At 35.9% G+C, this 7,464-nt stretch overlaps 1 long non-coding RNA gene across 1 annotated transcript in view; it reads left to right on the top strand.

Annotated features, from left to right (window-relative positions):
• Positions 1 to 4,233, top strand: part of LOC107678457 (uncharacterized) — an 11,068-nt gene extending 6,835 nt beyond the window's left edge. Inside the window, exon 3 of the long non-coding RNA XR_001632940.1 lies at positions 4,040 to 4,233. This is a non-coding gene — a long non-coding RNA (uncharacterized LOC107678457). The remainder of the gene's footprint in view (positions 1 to 4,039) is intronic.
• Positions 4,234 to 7,464: the final 3,231 nt, after the last annotated feature.

Raw genomic sequence — 7,464 nt, 5'->3', positions numbered from 1 at the left:
TTTGTTTCATTTCCATATAATTGAACATAAGTTTATCACTGGCCTACAGCTCTGGTTATCATCCATAAAACATGAGAAACATAAAAAAATACAATATTAATAATATGTTATTTTTTTAATGCACAAAATGTGTATGTAATGTACACATTATTATATTTAATTAATTTAAATGCAATATTTTATGGACAATGAATCCACATTTTACTCCATTTCCTGTAATGTTCCAAATTCTTAAAAATGAAGCCAGTTAAGATGAAGCAGGCTTACAAGATTGAAACTAATTAAAGCATGATTGAAAGTCTTAAGTCTTGGTCTTAAGTGGACCACCTAAGAAGCTGTTTTAATATAATATTATTTTGTTATATTGAATTAATATATACTATTATTATATTATTTTTCATTATTTTTCTTTTCTCTTTAAAAAAGGGCTTTTTTTTATGAACTAAGCAAAAATGTGTATTTTAAATAAATATTTAAAATAATAATAAGTATTATTATTATACATTTTATATAATAAAGTAATGAATTAAACTTTTTAGAATAAACTAAGCAAAGCTGCAACTAAATTTGACAGCCAGTGTTCAGCATTTGGAGAAGAGCAGCTATGACATTTTTGGTAACTTATTGTTCTACAATCATCATGTGATTTTGGAACGACAGGGTGGTAACAGTTCAAAGCAAATGGTCTGCAGAAGGTGTGACTCAGTTGGATAAATACAATTTAGCCTTATGAATGTGTGATTTCTGCTTCAGATTATTAGTTTTTTTTTTTTTCCTCAAAAATCTTGCATTTCTGGGTGTGTCCAGTTCTGTGAAACTGAATTACCATGCACTGGAATGGAGACAATTTTCAAATTCCCAATTTTGCCAAAACCTGCCGCTAGATGAGATCCACTGCATGAATGAAAGAAGGTCACTGTTGTCTGTTTAATAGTAAATCTGCCATAACCAGGTGGGCGTCTCGGCCGTGTAGGATTACAGGCTCTTATTCAGGATAGAAACCAGGTCTCTCCCTTTCTCCCCAGTGGATCTGTTTGTCATGATAGCAAGCATATTGCTTTGACACTGGACCTCATTTATACAGTCATCATCAGGTGCTCTTACACAATGCCTATGAATCACACCGGGGATCTGACACTGCCAACATCTGCTGCTACTCTTTACTAGAGGCGAAGGATTGATATGAATATTCAGTTGAACACTGAGAGAGGCAATAAACCACATAATCCTTGTTTCCACACACTCAGATGATTTACATGTTGTATAAGGACTCTCTCAGACTGGAAACGTCATGAATGTACAGATTCCATAGAGAGGTTCAGGAAGCGGATCCCGCGGGAAGGGTCAGCGCTGAGATGCTTCTGAACTTTGACCTCATAGTCATTATACATCTCCATCTCCACGTCTTTGGCCTTCTCCATGTATTTTAATTCTGTTTCATTATGTTTCTGTCTTGTTTTACCTTGCTTCGTTTTTCTAGATTTTTTAGACTTCTTTAAAATCTGTAAACATTAAAAACCCATAGTTTTAGGATTATGGCAAATTTAAGAAAAGGGTATGATGTCAAATAAATATTAAATGTTAAATATTCTGGACTAGTTCTAGGTTACTAATCACATTAGTAATGTTGTGTCGTTGATTATGTGACATGGTCAGATGTTCTTGTTTCCATTGAAGCACAAGATGCTCCTTGGAGAATATGAACATTAGCTCATCATCATCATCATCATCATCATCATCATCATCATCATCATCATAATTGTGGAGTTCATTGAGTGCCACTGTCATTAAATCAAAACAGAGGTGTACCAAATAACATTTTTTTATTATTATTATTATTATTATTGTTATTGTTATTATTATTATTTTAATCAAGTATAAAGTTGTTAGAATCATCAGTATAAAATTATTATACCGATGATAATATTATTAATGTAAAATATCTAATTAGATAGAATCTAAATAGAAGCTTTTTTTTCTTTTTTACATGATAAACACGATCAATATTTTTCACAGATTTTTCTCAGTTTTTTACTTCTGTTATCGAATTTACACTTTAGGTTGTGTTGCTTGCATTACTTATACAAAATTGTATTATTCTTTAGTGTAATATTAGTCTCTTACAGTAGACTGTTTACTTCAGATAATATATGCAGTCAAAAGTTTGGATTGTTATTCACAGTTTTTAATAATAATAATATATATATATAAAAAAAAATCATAATGATAATAATAAAAATATTTCCTGAGGACCGAATCAGTATATTAGAATGATACTGAAGACTGGAGTAATGATGCTGAAAATTCAGCTTTGCGTCACAGGAATAAATTACATTTAAAATGTTTAAATATATTTTGAATCAAATAAATGCAGCCTTGATGAACATAAAATACTTCCTTCAAAAATATTAAAAATATGTCATTTTTACAAACTTCTGAAAGGTAGTGCATCGTTTTTGACTTGGTATATAACAATATTAGGCCACACTTCCAGTTGTATTTTTATCTTACTATATTTACTTATTAGCTCACTGATTGTTCAAGTTATTTATCTTTCAGTTTTTCCATCAGCTTTCAAATGACTAGTGCACTCTTCTAATTGAAACAACGCATCTTTATTAAGATTCTTCATAATGGCATGCTTCTTCACCTTCATTTAAAAATCCGCTTTACATCAAACCTAGACCTCAGCAGAGAGAAAAGACAAACAGAGAGACGTCAGACGAGAAGGTATGGGAGCCGCATTCGGAAAGATGGAATTACATGAATTTACACCATTAATCTCTCGTTTGTCACTTACAAATCTCATTAAAGTCGAGAGTCTACTTTGTGCCTTTTCCCTACATTGACAGATATTTTAATGTTCAAAGATGCAATAATCCATCAGGCTCGGGAATATGCCTTTGCCGCAGAGGATGCCAGGATAAACATACAGAAATTAAATTTCTATTTATACGTAGCCTGGAAACCGCCGAGCGTTTGCCGGAGAATTGATGCTGCACGGAGCATCGGAGGCCAGGCTCAAGCAGTTAAAGTAATTAGCCTAACACTTGCGTTAACTAGATGGTGGATCATATCTGGCAGAACCGTTGCTGAAATGGGGACAAAATGCCACTCGGCTGCAAGCTGTTTAGAGGGATCTGCCCAATCCCATTTGAGGAGTTCTGCGTGTAAAGGCAAGCCTGTCAGAAATATGTAATGCCATCTCTAATGTGAATTGTGAGCTGATATTGTTGCAGGCTGATGTTGCCGAGTGTCTGTTTGAGTGGGTGTCTCGTTCACTTAGGTGCAAAGACTGTGACATTCCGTTACAGTGCATTTGATGCCCTGCATGCTGTGATGTTACAAAAGGTTGAAGTAATGTTGCCTTTTTGGCTTTTGGGCCTTCTTGACACTTTCGTTTAGAGAGGACAGGAAATGATGCGAGGAAGATGGATCGGGAAATGACGTGAGCCAAATTCGCACCCGCATTAGCGCCGCTCGACGTGCCGGACGACACGTGCTACCCGCTGGGCCGTGGCTTCGACACGTTACCTTGTTTAATGATCATCGGCGAGCGAATTTAGAACTTCAGTGCTGTTCATAAACTTCTTTTCCCTCAGTACTCCTATAAGAGTTTTCAAGTTTTAAAAAGTTTAGGATTTGCATTCATTTTACAGGAATTAAATGCATGTGTTTCTGAAGATTTGCCGTAATTCTTCCCTACCGCCCCCTCCATGCACGTCTGTCCCAGCCCACTGATTCACCTGGTCCTGAAAGAGCCCTGGGGCCTTTTACAAACTTTCACTGTCTCTGTCTTCCCGCCATCCCCCCTTTCTCTTGGCAAAGATATTGTTTCCACAGATAAACACGAGAGAACAAGAGAAGCTTGGCAGATCCGTAGTTCTGTGGGAACTGTGAGAAAGAAGGGACAGTGTATTTAATGAGCCGTGTGTAATCTTCTTTTCTGTGAGACTGCATTCATATCAAAGTCACTTGCAACTTTCTAACTTTTGCGATTTCTGAAACTTGATTTAACAACATTTGCCTTTTTTTTTAGTGTTGTAGGTCCATTTTACTCAATGACACTAGAATGGAGAGAAGTGGAGAAATGGAGCATGATGCAGTCTACACTTGAACTCAAACTTGAATTTCCTGCATGAGCACCACAGCTCAATGTCTCTGGTGCTTGTGCACTAACTGTTAAGCTTTGTTTTTTGAATCGGTGATTATTCTCATCAGTAATAAGTTCAAAGTGTGGACCTTTTTTCAAAGTGTTTAAGAAATGTTTACTTTAAAATGAATTAAAAACTAATTAAAATTAATGAAACCTATTTGCAGAAGTTCCTTTTTACTTCATTCTTTCCTTTCCTACTTCCATTCCACTTTCTTCATTACTTCCTTTCCCCTTCCTTTACACTTCCTTCTTTCTTTCTTTCCTTCCTTCCTTCCTTCCTATCTTGGTTTCCACTTATTCCTTTCGTATACTTCCATTCCACTTTCTGTATTCCTTATTTTCCTCTTCCTTGTCATTTCCACTTCCTTCCTTCCTTACCTACTTCCTTCCTATCTTGCTTTCCACTTCCTTTTCTACTCCCAATCCATTTTCTTCATTTCTTTTTCTCCTTCCTTCCTTCCTATCTTGCTTTCCACTTCCTTCCTTTTCTACATCCATTCCACTTTCTTCATTACCTCCTTCCCTCTTTTCAGCTTCCTTATTTCCTACTTCAATTCCAATCTTCCTTCCCTACTTTTTTCACTTCCTTTCTATCTTGTTTTACACTTTCTTTACTACTTCCTTCCTTCCTTCCTTTTCCTACTTCTATTCCACTTTCTTCATTCCTTCCTTTTCTCTTTCTTTAAACTTCTTATTTCAATTCCATTCTTCCTTCCCTACTTCCATTTCACGTTCTTTCTTTCTTGCTTTCCACTTCCTTTCTTTCCTACTTCCACTCCACTTCTTTCATTTCTTCCTTCCTTCCTTCCTTCCTTCCTTCCTTCCTTCCTTCCTTCTCTTCTGTCCTTCCTTCAGGGTTACCATTTTCTCTTTTTCTTTTCCTGCATATTTTCTGTTGTTGGTTACATTTTTTAGTACTTACTGGGCATGTTGTTGTTGATGTTGTTTTGCGGCCATTACGAGCTGAATCTGATTTTCATTGGCAGCAACCCAGCTGGTTAGATATTGTCTTTTTGATCAGAGTAAATAAGTATACTAGTAGCGCATGGCACATATCACACTTGAACATAACTCACTTATGTTTCAGATTATCGTGATATCATCTCTTGTGTATTTTACCGGGTGGTTGGGACAGCGAAAATTCTCAGTATCTTAAGAAATGTGAAGGGAATGTGAATTCAATAAACATGTTCATATGCTTCAGATTTTGGATCCCAGAAGCAAGCTGAAGAGATTCTCTTGATGGTTATATCTTTAATTGCGAAATTTACTGTGATTGATCTTGACTAGCTTTGTGCCTTGAAGAGAATGTGGTTGACGATAAGACTCAGCAGTCATCACGTCCCTGTCATGTCTCTGATCCTGCGCTTTGGAAGTAACGGAAATGTTATGCAAATCATTTCTTAATCCTTTAATGTTATTTTGTTCCATTTCTCTCTTTCATTTTTCACACTCTCATATTTTTGCTACGGCATCTGTACATTTTTAAGCAATGTTCTACCGTCACAAACACTTTGGTCACTTGCTGCAGTCGGTTGTCATTTCGTGTCCTCAAAAAATAAGTTTTGTTGATTGCATCACCAAGAAAGCTCACCTATAACAAAACACTTGATTTGTTAACTATAACATGAGAAACAGTAGTATAGTTTATTTTGTATTCAGCAGGCTGCGTGTGTACTTACTTTCACAGGAATATGGCAAAAGTAGTTCAGAGCTCACCATATTTAAGACCTCTTTGACAAAAGCTGAAGAAGACAACCAAGCCTAATTCTGGAGAGAGCGTGGAGATAGCAGATTGTGACCTATGTCTGCCGGTAGCTTTTTGTTGTCCTAAGGGTTGGTGTTTAGAAATAATAGGAAAGAAGTGGGACGGTCTTACATCCAAGAAGCTTAAAATGCAAAATCTCGAATAAGCCCAATTTTCCTCAGCCAATGGCATCGTGTTTCGGAAAGGTTTTTGTGTTGATCATCCCAAACTGACTCACGTATATCCAACCCTCCCCTCGCAAAATAAAAACACTAGAGGTTTATGTGGCTTTTCAAAAAAATGTATCTAGACATTTATCCACTTTAATCTTCTTAACATATCAAAGTCATTTGCATTACCCTGAAGTGACTGAGGTTTTTCACCGTTTTTTTTTCTCTCCCCCACAATACACAAGGACTTGGAACACCATGTGGACATTTTGTCTATGAAAAGAACACAAGTGGGCATAAGTCAACTTACTTCCATGTGCATTTGCCTTATCCGACTGGGTAACTCTTTTTTAATGTATTGTCTTCTAAAGCGTTCGCCAACTGTTGCACCATTTTTTATTTTTTTTTTGCTTTTGAACGCTTTCGTTCATATTTATCATGCATGATTAAAAAAAAAAATACATTAACACTGGATTTTAGCTGTGATTATATTCACAATAGAGCACGGCTTCACTTCTATAAAATCCATGCTAAACAATAAAAATATTTTAAAAATTGTGTATTATGTGTTAGCACTTGGAATGCTTTATTGACCCATCAGAAGTCAGGAATGGAATTGCCATTTTAAGCATTTTTCTAGCATGATGTTCATATATTTAGACTGATCATATTTTGACAAACACATGGGGTTTAACTGCAGGTCATGGTTAAGCTGTTAGATCCAGTGTCATTTCACTTGGTAGAGATGGTGTTAAACTTTTCTTTTCATTGAGGGAATCTTTAGTGACAGTAATAATATGTTTGTGAGGGCTCAGCCCTTTTGTGCTGACAGCTAAAAGGCCAGAGTCAATCTCAGTAAGCGTTTCAGTGTCTGCTTCGCTCAAACTGTTGCTTCAACTTAGCAACTGTCGCCTAACCGACTACTTTAATATGCTGAGATTGTTGCACTTTGACTATGTGTGTGTGTGTTTGGAGGAATTGGCTTGGTTGCTGAAGAACCATAATTCTCCATAGATTAGCATATTTAGAAAATACAGTACATGATGTTTGTGAATCACTGTTCAACTGTAATCATAATGACTGCGTCTTGGAACTTAATAAAGGATTCCTGACACTCACAGTCTCTCTCGCTCTCTCTACAGTTTCATGAATCAATGAGTTAAACGAGATCTGTTTTCTTTAATGATCTGGTACATTGTGTTTTTTAAGGGCAGCAGACACATGTACAGTAGCCATGTCTGACGCTCAGAGTCAGCACTATTCTTTTATCAAAGCCAATGTTATTAAATAATAGTGAAAAATGCGATATATATATAACAGCTCTATAATATGCATTTAGTCACTGTGAAAAAGAGTAATGGGATAATTTAAGACAATATAAAATGTCATTT

This window comes from Sinocyclocheilus anshuiensis, unplaced genomic scaffold, assembly GCF_001515605.1.
Source record: "Sinocyclocheilus anshuiensis isolate Anshui unplaced genomic scaffold, SAMN03320099.WGS_v1.1 scaffold112, whole genome shotgun sequence".
Classification (NCBI taxonomy): Eukaryota; Metazoa; Chordata; class Actinopteri; order Cypriniformes; family Cyprinidae; genus Sinocyclocheilus; species Sinocyclocheilus anshuiensis.
Note: the sequence above shows the minus strand (reverse complement) of the source record. Positions and strands in the feature narration are given on the sequence as shown.